Consider the following 16,323-nt stretch of genomic DNA (forward strand, 5'->3'; position numbering starts at 1 on the left):
TGTCAGTTACCAGGTGAAGCCTCTGAGGCTAGGCAACAGTCTATGAGTACAGCAGACTATCACCAGAAATCATTTCATTGACCTTTTTTTTTCTTTCTTTCTTTCTTTTTTTTTTTTTTAACCAGTCATGTTTGGTTCTATTGTAGGTCTCTGGGCTGTCCAGACTGTCCAGCCTCTGGGTCCTAGCCTTCCAGGAAGTGTCAGGCGTGGGCTTCCTCTCATAGTATGGTCTCAAGCTAGACCAGTCATTGGCTGGCCCCTCTTATGATTTCTGCGCCACCTTTAACCCAATGTATTTTATAGACAGGGAAAATTGTAAGTCAAAGGCTTTGTGGCTGGATCGAGGTCCCAATTCCTCCACTGGAAATCTTTCCTCTTTACAGTGGATGGCTGGTTCATGTTCTGTATCTCCCATTGCTAAGAGTCTTAGCTAGGGTCACCTTCTTAGATTCCTGGGAGTTTCCATTAATCTAGGTTTCTAGCTCATCCCAGAGATGCCCCTGATTCCAGTTGTCTTTCCCAGTACTCTCTCCCTCCATCTTCCCCAACCCGATCCTTTCTGTTCCCATACCTATATCCACCTGTGATGTCTATTTTATTTCCCCTCTACGATGAGATTCATGCATCCTCCCTTGAGCCATTCTTGTTTACTTAACTTATTTGGGTCTGTGGATTATAGCACGGTTATTCTTTAATTTACAGCTAATATTCACCTATAAGTAAATACATACCATATTTGTCTTTTTGGGTCTGTGTTAACTCACTCAGGATGATCTTTTATAGTTCCATCTATTTGCCAGTAAATTTCATGATGTCATTGTTTTTAATAACTGAGTAGAACTCCGTTGTGTTCAGTTTCATAAAGTTCCATTTATTAATTGTTGATCTTAGTGCCTGTGCTATTGGTGTTCTGTTCAGGAAGTAGTCTCCTGTGCCAATGTGTTCAAGGCTGTTCCTACTTTCTCCTCTATCAGATTTAGTGTATCTGGTATTATGTTGAGGTCTTTGATCCACTTGAACTTGAGTTCAGAAATAATGTTTTGATTTATAGCTACCTGATTTTGACAGAGAGGCAAACAATTCAAAAAAGGAAAGAAGATTCTTTTTAAGAAATGACTTCTTTAAACATATACATTTGAGAGAATGTGAGTTCCAATGTCACATAACATGTTCATATGTCACATAACATATGAAACTTGTTTTGAATATGCAGACAAAAGCAAAACCTACAGCACCAGCCTCTCGGGAACAAATATTTGTGATCTTGAGCTGCACAATAATTCAGATTAATAATATGAAAAGCAAGTGTTAGAAAGTAATTAAGAAGTTAAATTAGGTCAAATTAGAACATCTTTACTTCACAAAGCTTCTTTAAGAAAATTAAAAGATGACCCATAGATGACAAGAAAATATTGTCAAATTATTCATCTTGTAAAAGTCTTATGTCAAGGATATGGAAAGAACTTATAATTCAAAAATTTAAAAAGACAACTCAATTCAAATTGGGTAAAGAAGCTAAAGAAGTATTATTCCAAAGATTAACAAGTGACCCAAATGCTTTTGACAGATGTTGAGTGTAACTGGTCACCAGGGAAATGCAAATGACAACCATTTGATACATGTTAGAATATCTGTAATATTACAAAAAGAGTACTGAAATGAGTGTTAGTAAGCATGGAGACTAGTTAGTTTTCTGTATTGCTAGTAGGAATGTAAAATAATATATCCACTTTGGAAAACAGCCTCAAAGTGTCAACTGTGAAGTATCATAAGACTTAGCAACTCCACACATAGGTAGAATCTAAGAGAAACAAAGATAGATGTACAAAAAGAAATTGAAAGAAAATATTCAAAACATAATTATTTATAATTTCCCAAATTGTGAAAACATGAATGTTTATAAACATATAATATGGTATCATAAGGCGATATTTGGCAAAGAAAAAGAATTAAGAATGATACCTACTATATCAGGGATAAACTAAAAATCATATTACATTAAAAAAAACAACTATCACCAAAGATACTATACCGATCTTAGCAACACAAGCATTGAGATTAGGCAAATATACAGAGGTAGAATAGTAGGTTCCTAGGGTAATTGTAGAGGAGTGCGAAGTGAAGAATTGTAGAGCATTATTAGTGAACACTAGGGTTTGGGGGGCTGGAGAGATGGCTCAGCAGTTAAGAGCACTACCTGCTCTTCCAAAAATCCTGAATTCAATTCCCAGCAACCTTGTAGGGCTCACAACTGTCTGTAATGAGATCTGGTGTCCTATTGGGAAAGAGACCTGGTCAATCATTCTCATCAACTTAGACCATGAACCCAATATGGACAAGTTCAACAGAACTGCCATATACCGTGCATTAATTAATTAGGGTTTTGAGAGGATAATGGACATGTTTTAAAGTTAGATTGTGGTGCCGACTGTACAACTTTTTTAATATATTAAATCCATTGTATTGTTCCCTTAAAATGAGAGGATTTTATTGAGTGTAAATTAGCTTTCAGTGAAATTTGCTAAAAATAAAATATATAAGCTATGTTAAATGACACCCCCGATACACACATCACACTGATGTAGAAGGAAGGGATCTGATCCCTCATATTTCACATCTTTTTCTAATCTCCCCATGTTACTCTCCTGCACCCCTTGTCAAAGGTATTATCTCTGTAATAGGAAGACCCATCCTTGCATTGACTTAGTAAATTTACGCTTAATGTTACTTAAAAATATAGCAGATGAAAAATAGTATATACTTCTTTCACCTTCATTTTTGTGCTCATTATGTCATGAACATTACAGGTTAAATAAGTATACATAACACTATATTATTGCTGAACCTGTTACTTTACTAAACTGTGTTACTAAACTAACTACACTAAAGTTTAGCTAGCAGTCAGGCACATCGTCAGCTATCACAAGTTTATAATTTTATTTAACTAATTCACACAAAGAATGCCTCTAGAATAAAATTCCAGAAAGTTGTGCCTGATTTAAATTCTCAGTCAAGTTTAAACTGGCAGAATGTTGCATTTTCTGAGCATGTAGTTCACGGTTATCCTTTAATGCTTCTCACATAATACCCAAGTAGCCAGCATTTTACCCATTAGGGGACACTTTGAATGGAGGCCAATAGAGGTCATTTGTCTTCCTTGAAGGGAATAAATTGACTTCCTTTGTTTATGTGTGTATTAGTCAGAATTCTCCAGAGTAACAGAATGTATAGAATGAATCTCTATATATATGTAGATGGGAACTTATTAAAATGACTGAGAGGCTGTGGTCCAACTAATCCAACAATGACTGCCTATGAACAGAAGGTTCAAGAATCCAGTAGTTGTTCAGTCCATGAGGCAGGATGTCTCAACTGGTTTTCAATATATGGCAGAATCCCAAAGAAATAGTTTCTATGCCCATAAAGGAATGGACTTGCTAGTGAGGTGAGAGCAACTTGGCAAAGAAAAAAAGCTTTGTTCTTCCCTGCCCTTATATAGGCTACCAATAGAAGGTGTGGCCCAGATTAGAGGTGGCTTTTCCCAGCTCAAAGATCTGAAAATTCGAAGTAGATCTTCTTGCTTCAAATTAAGCAAAAATCCCTCAAGGGTGCCCCTCCATTTTTTGGTTTTAGTTAATTCCAGAAGTAGTCAAGTTGCCAACCAAGAATAGCCATCACAATGTGGTATGAGGTTTTGTTTGGGTCTTCATTAGGTGTATTACCACGAAACTATGAGAAGATAGGTATAATTTTAAAATCAAATATATATCATTAAATTGGGTGGAAGAGTGGTTATTTAATTTCTAGGAGAAGAGCGGGAAGAACAAGTCAAGATGAAGAAGTGACAAAGCTAGAGTGAAAAGGATACGGAATAAACATCCCATTTTTATCAACCATTCATGCAGCTGCCTCTAAATACTGTGTTGCAATCATGATTTATCCCTAAGTATCTTATCCTATAGGATGGTAGAATCAAAGATGACATGCAACAATACTGTGTCTGCAAAAATTACTGAAGAATAGAGCTATATGATACGTGGATTTTGTCTTAGAAAGGACATCAGGGAGGATTTCTCCAGTGGAATGACAGTATGAAGGAATATGCAGCAATGCAGTGCAGTGAGGGAAGGATGGACTTGCTGCTATGGCCATTCTTTGAGGTCTTCCCAGCTATTACAATTTGATTCCTTTTGCTAAACTGTCCTACTTAGTGATAAATAATATCTGTAACTTTAACTGTCTATGCATACAACTATACAAAAATAGCACAATCATATATTTTACCTTTTCATTACCTAATTATATAACTGGGAACTTTGAAAATTCAGATATTTAAGAATCTGCTTGGCATGGTAGCACATACCTTTAATCCCAGCATTCCAGAGGCAGAGGCAAATGGACTTCTTTGAGTTCAAGGTTACCCTGATCTACACAGGGAATTCTAGACTGAGAAGATACAGTAAGACCTTGTTTCAAAAATCAAACCTAACAAACAAACCTGATTATCTGTGAAATACCTATTAACTTCTGAATTCAATGAAATAAATAGCTTAATTATGCTATAAACGGGCCTTAAGCTATTTGGAACCATACCATATAAGTTCATCTATAAATAGTACCTCACAGACAGAAGATTTTCATGACAAACTTATCGCCTTTTTATAAGTTAAAGAATAGGTTCTGAATCATTTGTGGTTTGGACACAGTCATACAAGACAGTGAGGCAAGACTCAGGAGCCCAATCCAGTCCTCTGTTTAGACCTCTTCTGTTAGCACACATTAGTGGTTCCCATGTGAGTGAGGGGCAGGAGGATCTGAGGAGTGTTCCTAATTACTAGCTTAGATTTCTTTCTGGAGGAATGAATCTCAGTTCCAAGTCTACAGCCTGATTTGTTTTTAACATCCCATTTCATGTTTCAGTAATCAGTTTATGCTTTCAATATTTGTTCACAATTTTCTACATCTCTCAGAATTTAGAATGAAAACTGAGCATATTATTTTAATAATGATATATTAGGAAAATGCTCCTTTTTCTGTGATGTTTTGTTGTGAAACATGATGTCAATCTGTAGCCTCCACTGCCCCACGTAGTCCAGGCTGAGCTCAGTCATGGCAGTCCTTACCTCACCATTCCAGTGCTGGGGTTATGAACCACTATGCCCAGCTTACCTGTCTTTTAAAAATAACCACACCTCTGTTACCTATACCACTATGTTGCATATGTTATGTTATTTGTTTGTTTTTGTTTTTCGAGACAGGGTTTCTCTGTAGCTTTGGAGCCTGTCCTGGTATTTGCACTGTAGCTGTAACCCAGACTGGCCTTGAACTCACAGAAATCCACCTGCCTCTGCCTCCTGGGTGCTGGGATTAAAGGCGTGAGCCACCACTGCCCAGCTGCTTATTATTTTTAACCTGAGACTTCAAGCTACTTTTCAGCCATCTATAGTCTGTCTGTTTCACCCCATCACTGTTTCGGTCTGAAAGAACACTTTTCTTTGCCCTTCAGCATGAACCATACATATGTCAACAACTTTCCATAGAGCTTTTATTTGTAATAATTTCTGTGGTCAAAGTATTATCTGTCCACAGCAACTACAATTACATCTCTGTTGAATGAATATATCATCAAATACATGCTGAAATTTTAGTTTTTTATTCAGTGTTATTTCTTGCTGTGTAGTTGGCCAGATGTACTCAGTAAGATGTATCCATTAAGTCAATTAAGTAGTTGATTGCAAACTCAAATGTGGCCCTTTTGTTAGTTTCTTCTTTTTAAGAAAAGCATACAATAGATACATTCAGTTAGAACTTTTATCAGACAGTCTGGCTAGGTTTCTCCAGACAGTGGGTGAGCATATGAGGGGAATGCGTCCTCTTGAGTTTATGAAAATAACTTCAATTATACCTGAGGGTTTTGAGGATTTTTTCTTTGAGTTTTTTGTTTGTTTGTTTGTTTGTTTTTCCTTTTCAAAACTTCCCACTTGGCATTCTTCTACAAAAACAGTTCAAACCATATTGAGCATCATATTCCACTTGAAGTGGAATGCATTTGAACTACTCTATTCGTAATGTTGCTAAAGACAGAAACATATAAATGATAAATGGGACACATACTCAGCAATGTGGGCCTCAGAAAAAGAGCAGAAAGAGCCAGGTCACAAACAGGCCAAGCTCCTAACATCTGGCACGATGATGGACAGATCCATGGCTGACAGTTTTGTCAAGGTTGCCTTAACCTCCATCAGTTCAGATCTTTTAAATAGATCTTTATTTCAGTAAACACTAGGGGAATATAGAGTTGAAAAAACTGCAAAAAGTTACAGGGAACATTGCAGAAGGAAAGACAGAAGGAAGATGATAAGAACCTGAGGAGCAGGGAGTTTGCTGTGAACTGTGTCTCCTAGCAGTATCCGAAACTTCACCCAACAAGGACAACACCAATAGACATGCCATACTGGATGGGAGAGAACCCACAAGGCCCCAGGCCTACACAAAGAACTTCAGGCTTCTAAGAAATGCTGAGAGGGAGAAATAGCCTTCCCCAGGGAGGAGCTCACCAGGTGGTTATCCAATAGCAAACAATCAGCCCGGAAGACATACAAGTGATGGTATATCAGACTGAGCCGGTTATATTAGGAAAATGTGTATTCGTGTACACTTGTGCATGCAATAACAATGGTAAGAGGTCATGAATTTGAAAGAGCCAGGAAAGATACACGGGAAGGTTTGGAAGGAAGCAGGGAAATGATTAAATATTATAATCTCAAAAATCAAAAAAATTAAATAATCAAGAAAATTTAAAATAAAGAAAACTTAATAGCCTAGACACTATAAATCACCTACAGCTTCTGTGTTCTTCCTACCCTTGACACTTGAAGGGCCTTTGTCTTTAAGCTGAACTGTGTCAGAGATTATTGGTTAAGAGGAAGCTATTTCCCAACTTTATCTACTCTCTCCATAAATTTATACCCATATCAGTGCTCTTTTAATATTAGCACGTGAATCCAGAATAAAATAGTCAAGACATAACAAAGTTACCTAGCTGGACTCATGCACCAATTATAATCACCACTAAAACTGTCACTTGGATCTGTATGTTAATCTGCATTGACATTCTGTGGTCTCTCTTCACTTAGGAACACAGCTATTTGTGTGCACTTTCATATTAAACTTAAAAACATCTCAAGAAAAAAATTGCATCAAAGCATGGTTGTGCTAGGTTCCTTTTCCAAGTCTCATTGTGTAGGACTTCAATTTTTTTTTACCTTGCCAAATAAAAGGGAAGAAATTGGGCCATAGTCTGTAAACCAGAGTTTTCTACTCCTTAAAGGTCCCAAATCTATTCATGAGAGTCTAGAAACTGTAAAATTCATCTTAAAATTATGCTGTTTTTATTCTTATTTGAACTCAATAACTATTAGAAACACACAAATTTCAAATTCATTAAACTACAGAAGTAGGTCTGTGCCCTCTGTTCAGTGGATACCAAAGAAAAGGGCCTAGAAAAGAGCATGTCCACCTAAAGGAGTACTCTGAGGTCCAAGATTCGTGAAAAAGAAAAGTTGAACAACTGAACGCCTACTTTTCATATATAAATATTAAATATGGGAGTGGGCTTGGGGAGTGCATTTCTTTGCCATTTGCCTGCATGCTGAGTTCAAAAACATGAACATTAGACAAAAGAAAAAATGGTCCTCTTCTGGTGTCTGTTGTGGGAAGTCAGGATTGTGCATGATGCACAGCTGGTTTAAATGCTTTCGCCATCTGAGACCCCGGCTGGGAGAGATGGGCATGTCTCCTTAGAGATTTTGTTTTAGTTGCCATATGAAATGAGGCTGTCATGGGTTCAGAGGTTTTGTGTCTGTGTTTGTCCAATTAATGTTGGTTTTACGTTCTTGTTTTTTAAACTTTATCTTTTACCTACGTTTTATTAATTGCTCTAAGATTTTTAATACTCAGTATTCATAATATATTTGTATTCTATTTCTAAAATGATACTTCCTATCAAAACATATAGGCAGTATTAGTGTATGCAAGAGGTCATTGTCATTTTGGTGCTGAGTTAATAATCTAACACACTACCAAATTAGAAAATTTTATGTTCCTTATTTTCTTAGATGAAAATCTATTTTTTATATTTATTTATTATGTATACATTGGTCTGTCTGCATGTGTGTCTGCACACCAGAAGAAAGTACCAGATCTCATTACCAATGGCTGTGAGCCTCCATGTGGGTGCTGGGAATTGAACTCAGGACCTCTGGAAAAGCAGCCAGTGCTCCTAACTTCTGAGCCATCTCTCCAGCCCCAGATAAAAATCTATTAACTTGACAGATGCATTGTATTCATACCTTTTAGATTTTCAGATGTTTACCCAAAAAAAACTAGATTTTATTTTTCAAAATCTGCTGTATTATAAATGCATTGTATAGAGGCATTTGAAATCAGGTCACAGTATAGGCCATTTGCTTATATGGGGAAGAAAATATGTCTTGATTTACTACTCAGCATTGCGGGGCACATCCTGACCAGCAGGAATGAACGCCACCAAAAACGAGAATTCCTTCTCTGGTCACATCTTTATTTGGAGCATTCCCTTGAGGAAAATTGGGGGAAGGGAAGATAGAGCAGGGACGAGAGAAAGCGTTGGGCCCCGAGGCAGCTGCTTTTAAACGGTGGAGAGGCTTGAACGCTGTCCTGATTGGTTAATGCCATTCTGCTGGTCTGAGCATGTGCAAGCAAGGGTGCAGGCAAGGGTGCTCAGCCCCACGTGGCTACCTCCAAACTGCAGGACCACCTGTGCCTCCAGGTGGCTCCCAACATCTCCCTCTTCTCTTGTTAATAAGAGCAATAAGGCAAAACTATTTTCCAATCTGGTCCCCACCTCACTTGGGCTAGCAGGTAGCACACCAATCAAAGACATACAGCACTTCCACCTAGACGCAGCATGCCAAGAATATCTCTGCTCCCACCCATTTCTAAGGAAGGAAAAGGCAAAGTAGAGTCAGTCAGAAAATTGTTAAGAGATAAGAGGTTGCACAGGGTGTTGCTCAAGTCGATGGTGTGAAACAGCTGCTCTTGGCACCGCCCAGAAGGTCATCTCTGCTGCCTCCTCATGAATCTTCCACAGCAGGACACTCAGCATCCACTGGGTCATCTTCTTTATCTCTCTTGTCAGTCTCGCTGGCATCCAGATGTATGTCAGCATTCCTAAAAAAACATAAACAAAACTCTCCTCCCAAATTAACATTTAAGAGTACTAAAAACTCTCAGTGTAAAAATTCAGCACAATCAGTACTGGAAGTAGGCTGGTTTTGAACTTAGAGACTTGCATGTCTCCGTTTCAAAGAGCAAATCTTGTTTGCCTGTACCAGCAAAATTTTGAATTAAAAATTAAGTGTAAAGAATGCAAGAGAAATCAAATCCTTTCTCTGGGGGAAGCTGTCACTGGTAGTCCCCCTCTATTGTCTAACATCAAAACAGTTGTCACTGGGAATTGAACTCATGACCTTTGGAAGAGCAGTCAGTGCTCTTAACCACTGAGCCATCTCTCCAGCTCCCCTATTCAGATGGAAAAACCTCTAGGTAGCATTGTTTTATTCCACCCGTTGCCTCAAGCAAAAGGTCCGCCTTTGTTACCTAGGATACGGTAACCAGGTAGACACGCCTTTATTATGATAATTACAACCAGTTCTGCCTGAAGTTTATGAGGGAAAATGGATGTCGGCATTCGATCTGACTACTTCCTGCTGACAAAGGGACGTTGTGAATTTTTGGGGGATAAATGTTTTTATCTGACTGAATTCTTGGCGACAAATGTTTTTATCTGACTGAATTTTTGGCGACTGTGGCTGTGAGCGGCGGCGGCAGCAGCAGACAGCGGCGGTTGCCCCGCCTCTGAGGCCCATTGTGGCGCGCTCCGCATGGCCCAAAGGCATGGCTCCGCCCCGGGCCGTGCGCGGGCTCTCCGGTTTATCCTGTATCTGCAAACTGTGCACCCTGCCTCGCCTCAGGCAATGAACTCGCACCGCAGGCCGTGAGTCTTTTTCAACCTCCGGCGAGGGGGGGCATCCGCCCACCCGTGGAGGGCCCTGTTAGGGCCGCGGGGGCCCCAGTCTCAGACCTTTCCAGGGGCCGGGGAGTGACGAGCACTTAGTACGTGGCCCCGCCAGTGAGCTTCCTCCGCCCGCCCATGTTGCTATGGAAACGCGGTTCAGAGTTTGGCCCCTCTCCGTCTTTAAGTCTTTAGCGGCGCTGCTGCTCACCACGCAGCTTCCGCCTCTGCCTCCCGAGTGCTGGGATTAAAGGCGTGCACCACCACCACAGGCTACTTCCTCAATCAAAGTTAAAGTTTTCTGTATGTGAGAGCCAGAGACTGAGCTCTCTTAACAAAATTAGGCGAAAATCACCTCAAAAACTGTGTGGCTCTTTAAGAACAGGGAAGGCAGTCTTCAAGCATGATCAAACGGGCCTCCCTACGAGACTGTTGCCCCGAGTCTCTTATCAGCGAGTATGCAGGTGGACGAAAAGGGGCTGGAAGCCGCGGTCTCCCGTACCCCATCGTCCTCATAGTCCCGCCTTAGTTACCTCGCCTATTTTGCTGCTGTTCACATTCCTCCTGCACTGAACTTAAGGGATTTTTCTTCCCCGTTGCTTTCTGTACCTTCTTTCAGATACCTTAACTTTGATTTTTTTTTGTATTTTCTTTTCTTTTTAGGCCTATACTTTGAAATTCTTTTTCCTCCCCTTTTTGGGGGATTCAACTGACGTCACTCACCGCTCCACGTGTTCAGAGTTCTGAAATTCACGGCTCTCTGTGTCCTGGTGTCTGATTTCAGCTTTTTCTCCCGGGCTTTCAGCACGTTGCTGGGCGCTTCCTTCTCAGGGTCCCCCGGCGTAGTTGTCAGGGTCCCTCGGTGTCCCGGGGCTTCGAGCACCAGTTGCGGGGCGCATCCTGACCAGCAGGAATGAACGCCACCAAAAACGAGAATTCCTTCTCTGGTCACATCTTTATTTGGAGCATTCCCTTGAGGAAAATTGGGGGAAGGGAAGATAGAGCAGGGACGAGAGAAAGCTTAGAGAGAGAGCATTGGGCCCCGAGGCAGCTGCTTTTAAACGGTGGAGAGGCTTGAACGCTGTCCTGATTGGTTAATGCCATTCTGCTGGTCTGAGCATGTGCAAGCAAGGGTGCAGGCAAGGGTGCTCAGCCCCACGTGGCTACCTCCAAACTGCAGGACCACCTGTGCCTCCAGGTGGCTCCCAACACAGCATATATTTTACTACTATAGAAAAATGAGTATTGTGCTCAATCACAAGTAATGTAATGAGACTCTACTCCTGGGTAAATGACACGGAAGGAGATAAGTTATAAAATCTGACATTTACTCTGTGTGTGTGTGTGTGTGTGTGTGTACTCGCACACACACATGTGTGTGTGTGTAAATAAGAACTCTGACTGTGTGGGGTTCTAATGTCTGCCTGTTTGATCACTATATTTGGAGTTGATGGTGGGTCAGTGTGTAGTCATCAGGTAAGACCTTCTGTGAACCCTCTAGCAATCAGTGAATAGCAGACCACAGAATTCTCCAGCTTTAATTACAGGCAAAAGAAAAGGCACAATTAGCATTTTAATATAGAAATATCTTAGGCTTTAGGAGAATTATGATAAATCTAATGCTGCCTAGTGAACCAGAGAGGGGATATTACAACAAACTGTCTCCTTAGGAATATTTGTTTAAATGAAAGCAACAATACTTCATCCTTACCTCTTGGAGAGTGATCACCATTTCAGGCTGTGTTTTGTTCCAGCTCTAAAACACCTTTAGTTTGCTTTGGTCTGGTTTTATATTTTTGTAATTGGTAGTGTTTGTTTTCTATAAAACTGCAAGAGAAGAACTGTATTTGCTTGGCACTACCAGGATAACTGTTTGGGAGAAGCTGCTTTGCCACCTCCGCTGGCTCTTACCATGCGTCTCTAACTTGGATGTGGGGAGGCTATGTCAGTCACAGCATATTAAACTCACTCCTTTGCCATGGCAGAGGCTCTCCCACCTGCCTTTCATAAACACCTGCAACATATGTTTGTAGAGCTCTGGAATGCTTTGCCTTTAGGGTCCTAAGAAATTCCCCTAGAGCTTCATGCTTATAGACAGCTGAGCAATTCATTTTTTTTAATGACGGTTGCCTTTCCCCTAACATTGAAGGTATAATATCTTCACTAAAATAAAGGTCTCATTTTTCATCAAAGAAAAATTTTCACATATTTTTACAATGCTGTTTCTCCTTCGGAGCCTTATTTTTCCCCTTTACTAATCTGGCATGCTATGTAAATTAAGGATTGGTAGCAAAAAATTAGGAGAAAGAAAACTGAGTAATTCATTTGCCAGGTATTTTCTTCATGCCAGACCGATGCTATGCTACAGACATAAAGTTCTTTTTTGTTGTTGTTGTTGTTGAATACTAAACAACTTTTTCCAGTTTAGTTTATTTTCAAAATCATGGTCAATCAACTATAAAATGGCAATACTATGGATGTACTGTAGGTGACCACTACAATTATTAAAATCTCACAAGCGAACAAATACTGAATAGTATGATTTTATATCTTTTCAAAAATTTATAAATATATGTACTGCTATTTAATAAGATAGGTAAGACAGCCCTTTCCTCCACATACAAAATGGGTGTGGTACATCCCATTGCATACATGGGAGTGCATGCATGCCACGAACATGCATGTGTGTGTGAGCAAACTGTTTGACAGAGCCTGTTGTGAGATTATCTGTAATTATTAGAAGTATGAAATGTCACTTTTGTACCTATTAAATATCACAGATTTCAGGTTGTCAAAGTCTGTCCTATGTGTCAGTGCTCAGTCGTGTCGTAGGCCATTGTAGCTCTCATCTCTCTTGAGAGTTTGTCAAGTGCCTGACATACTCTGTTTCTAATGTCATTGACTCCCTCCTGCAGTTTCATAGGTGGAAAAACTAGATCAAGAGTGTGACTAACTCATTTCTTCCCAGATGCTAAAGAGTAGACAGCAGTCTGAGTACATGCCTCACTGTTGTTGCTTCCCTTCTAGTGGTCCTGTCTTCAACATGGAACTTAGAGTAGATCTGAGATCCTCCTGGTACAAAGGACATTAAGAACAGTATTCCTAAAATTGGTTCCGTTGTTCTTTGCGCTTCTCACATGTCTGTATAAAAGTCCTTTGAAAGATTCTCTGTTATTCAAAAGGGTATAAGCACTTCAGACTCATTCTAGAGTTTCAAAAGTGATTCAGAAAAAGATAATCATCTTCAAATGAAGGGCAAGAATGAGAACATCAAAGCTGACAGTACTGTTCGTAGTGACCTTTTGTATGAACTTGATTTTTATTAGGCTCAGAACAAGGGAGATTTTTGTGTGCACTTCTTGCATTATCTTATAGTTAGTTATTCTTCCTGTGGATTAGCACATAGATATTTGTATACTGCCATAAAAAGTTAAGTTTAAACGAAAGGTATTGAAATGGTGCTGTCATGGATGGAGTAGGTAAGAGGGAAGGAGCATTACATACTACAAACAGATGGAGCTTACAAAAGGCACCACAGGACTGACTGATCAGCATTCAAAGTCCTATTTTTCTGAGACAGTTCTCTTGGCTGAATTTAGATTAGGGAGTAGATAACTATCATAATGAAGACCTAAGAAGTGAGGAAAACTAACGAACTGATGAATCTTTAGTTGATTCTTTTTGAAAGCCTTTTAGTTGAAGCCTTTCTGGAAGTTGTTTGGACATCTTGCTCAAGTAACAAAAGCATTTTGGAAAGCCAGAAGCTCACTGCTCAGTTTAGCTTTATTGGAATGGTTTTCTTTCTAAAACTTTGATGTCTAGTACTACCAGTTTTGCTTCTGTAAGTCACTTGGTCTGCAAGACATTAATGTCATAGCCTATCTATACCTGTGTGTGTGTGTGTGTGTGTGTGTGTGTGTGTGTGAGAGAGAGAGAGAGAGAGAGAGAGAGAGAGAGAGAGAGAGAGAGAGAGAGAGAGAATAAATAAATATTATCTTTTCAGGCCACATAATGTTACTTGTAGTGGATAATTAATTCCTATGCTCTTCCCTGATTCTTGTTCAGGTTATGTTTACATAACCAATTTTTGTGAGACTTTATGGGTATAGTTTCTCTGACATTAAGGAGATACAGTCTCACAACAAACTTCCTGTTCCTCGGGTTCTTATAGTATTTTCATCCCCTCTTCCACAAGGATCCCTGAGCACTAGGTATAGGAGTTGTGTTATAGATGTATCAGTTAGGACGCGGCCCCACAATCTGCATTTTAATAGGTTGTAGGTTTATGTAATGGTTTCCATCTGTTTCAAAGAGTTTTCGTGATGATCGGTAAATACTACACTTACCTGTGAATATAAGGACAAGTGGTAAGAATGTTGTTAGGTATTACACTCATTGAGTAAAGTGGTGGTCAGAGATTTTCCAGCAACCAGCATTCACCAATGTTGAATAGTTAGCTCGGCTTCTAATGTCACACCCAAAATCAGTGACCCAAATCACCACCATGAGACATACTCCAATGCAAAAACAAAGTGTCTTTATTTATTGCAAGTTAACTTGGGTCCCCCTGTCTGTCCAAAGCAGCAGTGGCAGCAGCAGCAGCAGCAACAGAAACAGCACAGGAGAGAACCCAGAGGTGAACAAAGGAGAGGCTTGGGGAATTCCAAGCCTCTGAGCTTGTGATTGGCTGCCCCTATGATATAAGGGGGCTTTTCAGGCCTGAGGAGAATTCCAAGCCTTCAGGGGTTCATTGATTGTTCAGTTTTCCCTGCTCAGGAATTGGCTGGTTTTCTGTGGGGGCAGAGATGACTCGGATTCTGGGGCCAAACTGTTCTTTCTTTGGTTCTTTTTACCTTTTTGACCCTAATTTTGGTACCAGGGCAAATATCTTTGGCTCTAGGTTCGGAGACAAAGAGTCTCTTCCCCCTGACTCTGGTCCCATTTTCAGGATGTTTCTTTCACTGGGTTGGGGCTTAGAGCTGAGTCTTTCAGGATCTGTGTAGGGGCTACTGATGAGGGATTTTCTGGGACCTGGGTCTCTCACTAGTACAAGACATGGTTTTGTTATGTCTAAATCCTCAAAGTCCCCAAAAGCCAACAAGGAGACCAAGTCCCCATATGTAAAAGCAAAGAACCTTTATTTTATGCAATTTTGCAAACTCGGCCTCTCCATATGTCCAACATGTTGGAATAAATGGAGAGCCCAGAGCTCAGTTAGAGTTGAGTTTTTATAGTAATAAAGGTGGGGGTGAAGGGTTTCTGAGGTTCACACCCCCTGATTGGCTGACATTTGTCTAGGGGTGTCCTGGTGAGTGTGTGCTGGCAGGTGGCCCTGTCTACAACTGTTGAAACATTAGGCATTTCCTTTAGATGGTCTGTGTCTGGTCTTAGGTGGGGCTCACGTAATCTCAGTTTGTGGTTCTTCCTGCAACCAGGTTATTACTTCAGGGTAAACTACTGAGACTCAGGCTTCTATTAAATGTATCAATGGCTGAGTCCTACACTGGCTGGTGATAATGGTTGAAAGTAAAGAACTTCCTTTGGGTGATCTGTTCATATTTAGCTTATCATGGCTGGCTCCTACAGCTTCCTTCTTGTTGAGTGGTTCTTAAGTTTAGTTAGAGAGCCGTTGGTTATGGCTAAGGTATATGGGCCACTGATGCCCTCTTAGGGTTACGGCCCCATGCTGGTCATTGTGCTTCCTAGGCTTCATAGCTGGGTAGGGCTATTGGCTATTTCTCTCCTTTGGAAGCTTCAGGTACCATGAAACCTAGTCCTTGATGAGGAGGCTTTCAGGTCAGATCCAGCTTGAGTCCTCTGAGTCTTGTGTCTGAAGTACATAGTGCCTTCAGCAAGAGGGACTCACCTTCACCTCTGGGATCAACCAAGAGCAACAGCAGAAGTGGATGATGTTTTAGAACAACCCTGGCCAACAGCCCAAAAGAGGATTTCACATTCCTGGTGTTGGGGTTTTGATAGCTAGTTTATGGCTCTTGGGAGGAAAGATTTCATTTAAACTATGTAAACACAGACTTACATGTATTATAGGTATTTTTAGGTAGTTTACAGTTTTTCAAACATCCTTACTGTATCTTCATTCCTCACCATCTCTATGTAAATCTTTTCTGCTTTTCCTGTTTATCCCTTCAGATCTTTTGAGCCCTGCTGTTCCCCACACTTTTGCCACCTTCCCCACCCCCCACAATGGTTACTTTTTACTTTCCTGGTTTCTCCAGTTTCTACTCCCTCACATCTGAAGATTTGGAGCT

The 16,323-nt window shown here is 40.3% G+C and overlaps 1 protein-coding gene and 1 pseudogene across 1 annotated transcript in view; one reads left to right on the plus strand and one right to left on the minus strand.

Annotated features, from left to right (window-relative positions):
• Tbc1d5 (TBC1 domain family member 5) overlaps positions 1-16,323 on the plus strand; it is a 438,360-nt gene that overhangs the window by 345,367 nt on the left and 76,670 nt on the right. The gene's annotated exons all lie outside the window — the stretch shown is intronic.
• On the minus strand, positions 9,962-10,187 carry LOC148119055 (Nuclear RNase P; annotated as a pseudogene).

Source organism: Myodes glareolus, chromosome 18, assembly GCF_982192425.1.
Source record: "Myodes glareolus chromosome 18, mMyoGla1.1, whole genome shotgun sequence".
Taxonomy (NCBI): domain Eukaryota; kingdom Metazoa; phylum Chordata; class Mammalia; order Rodentia; family Cricetidae; genus Myodes; species Myodes glareolus.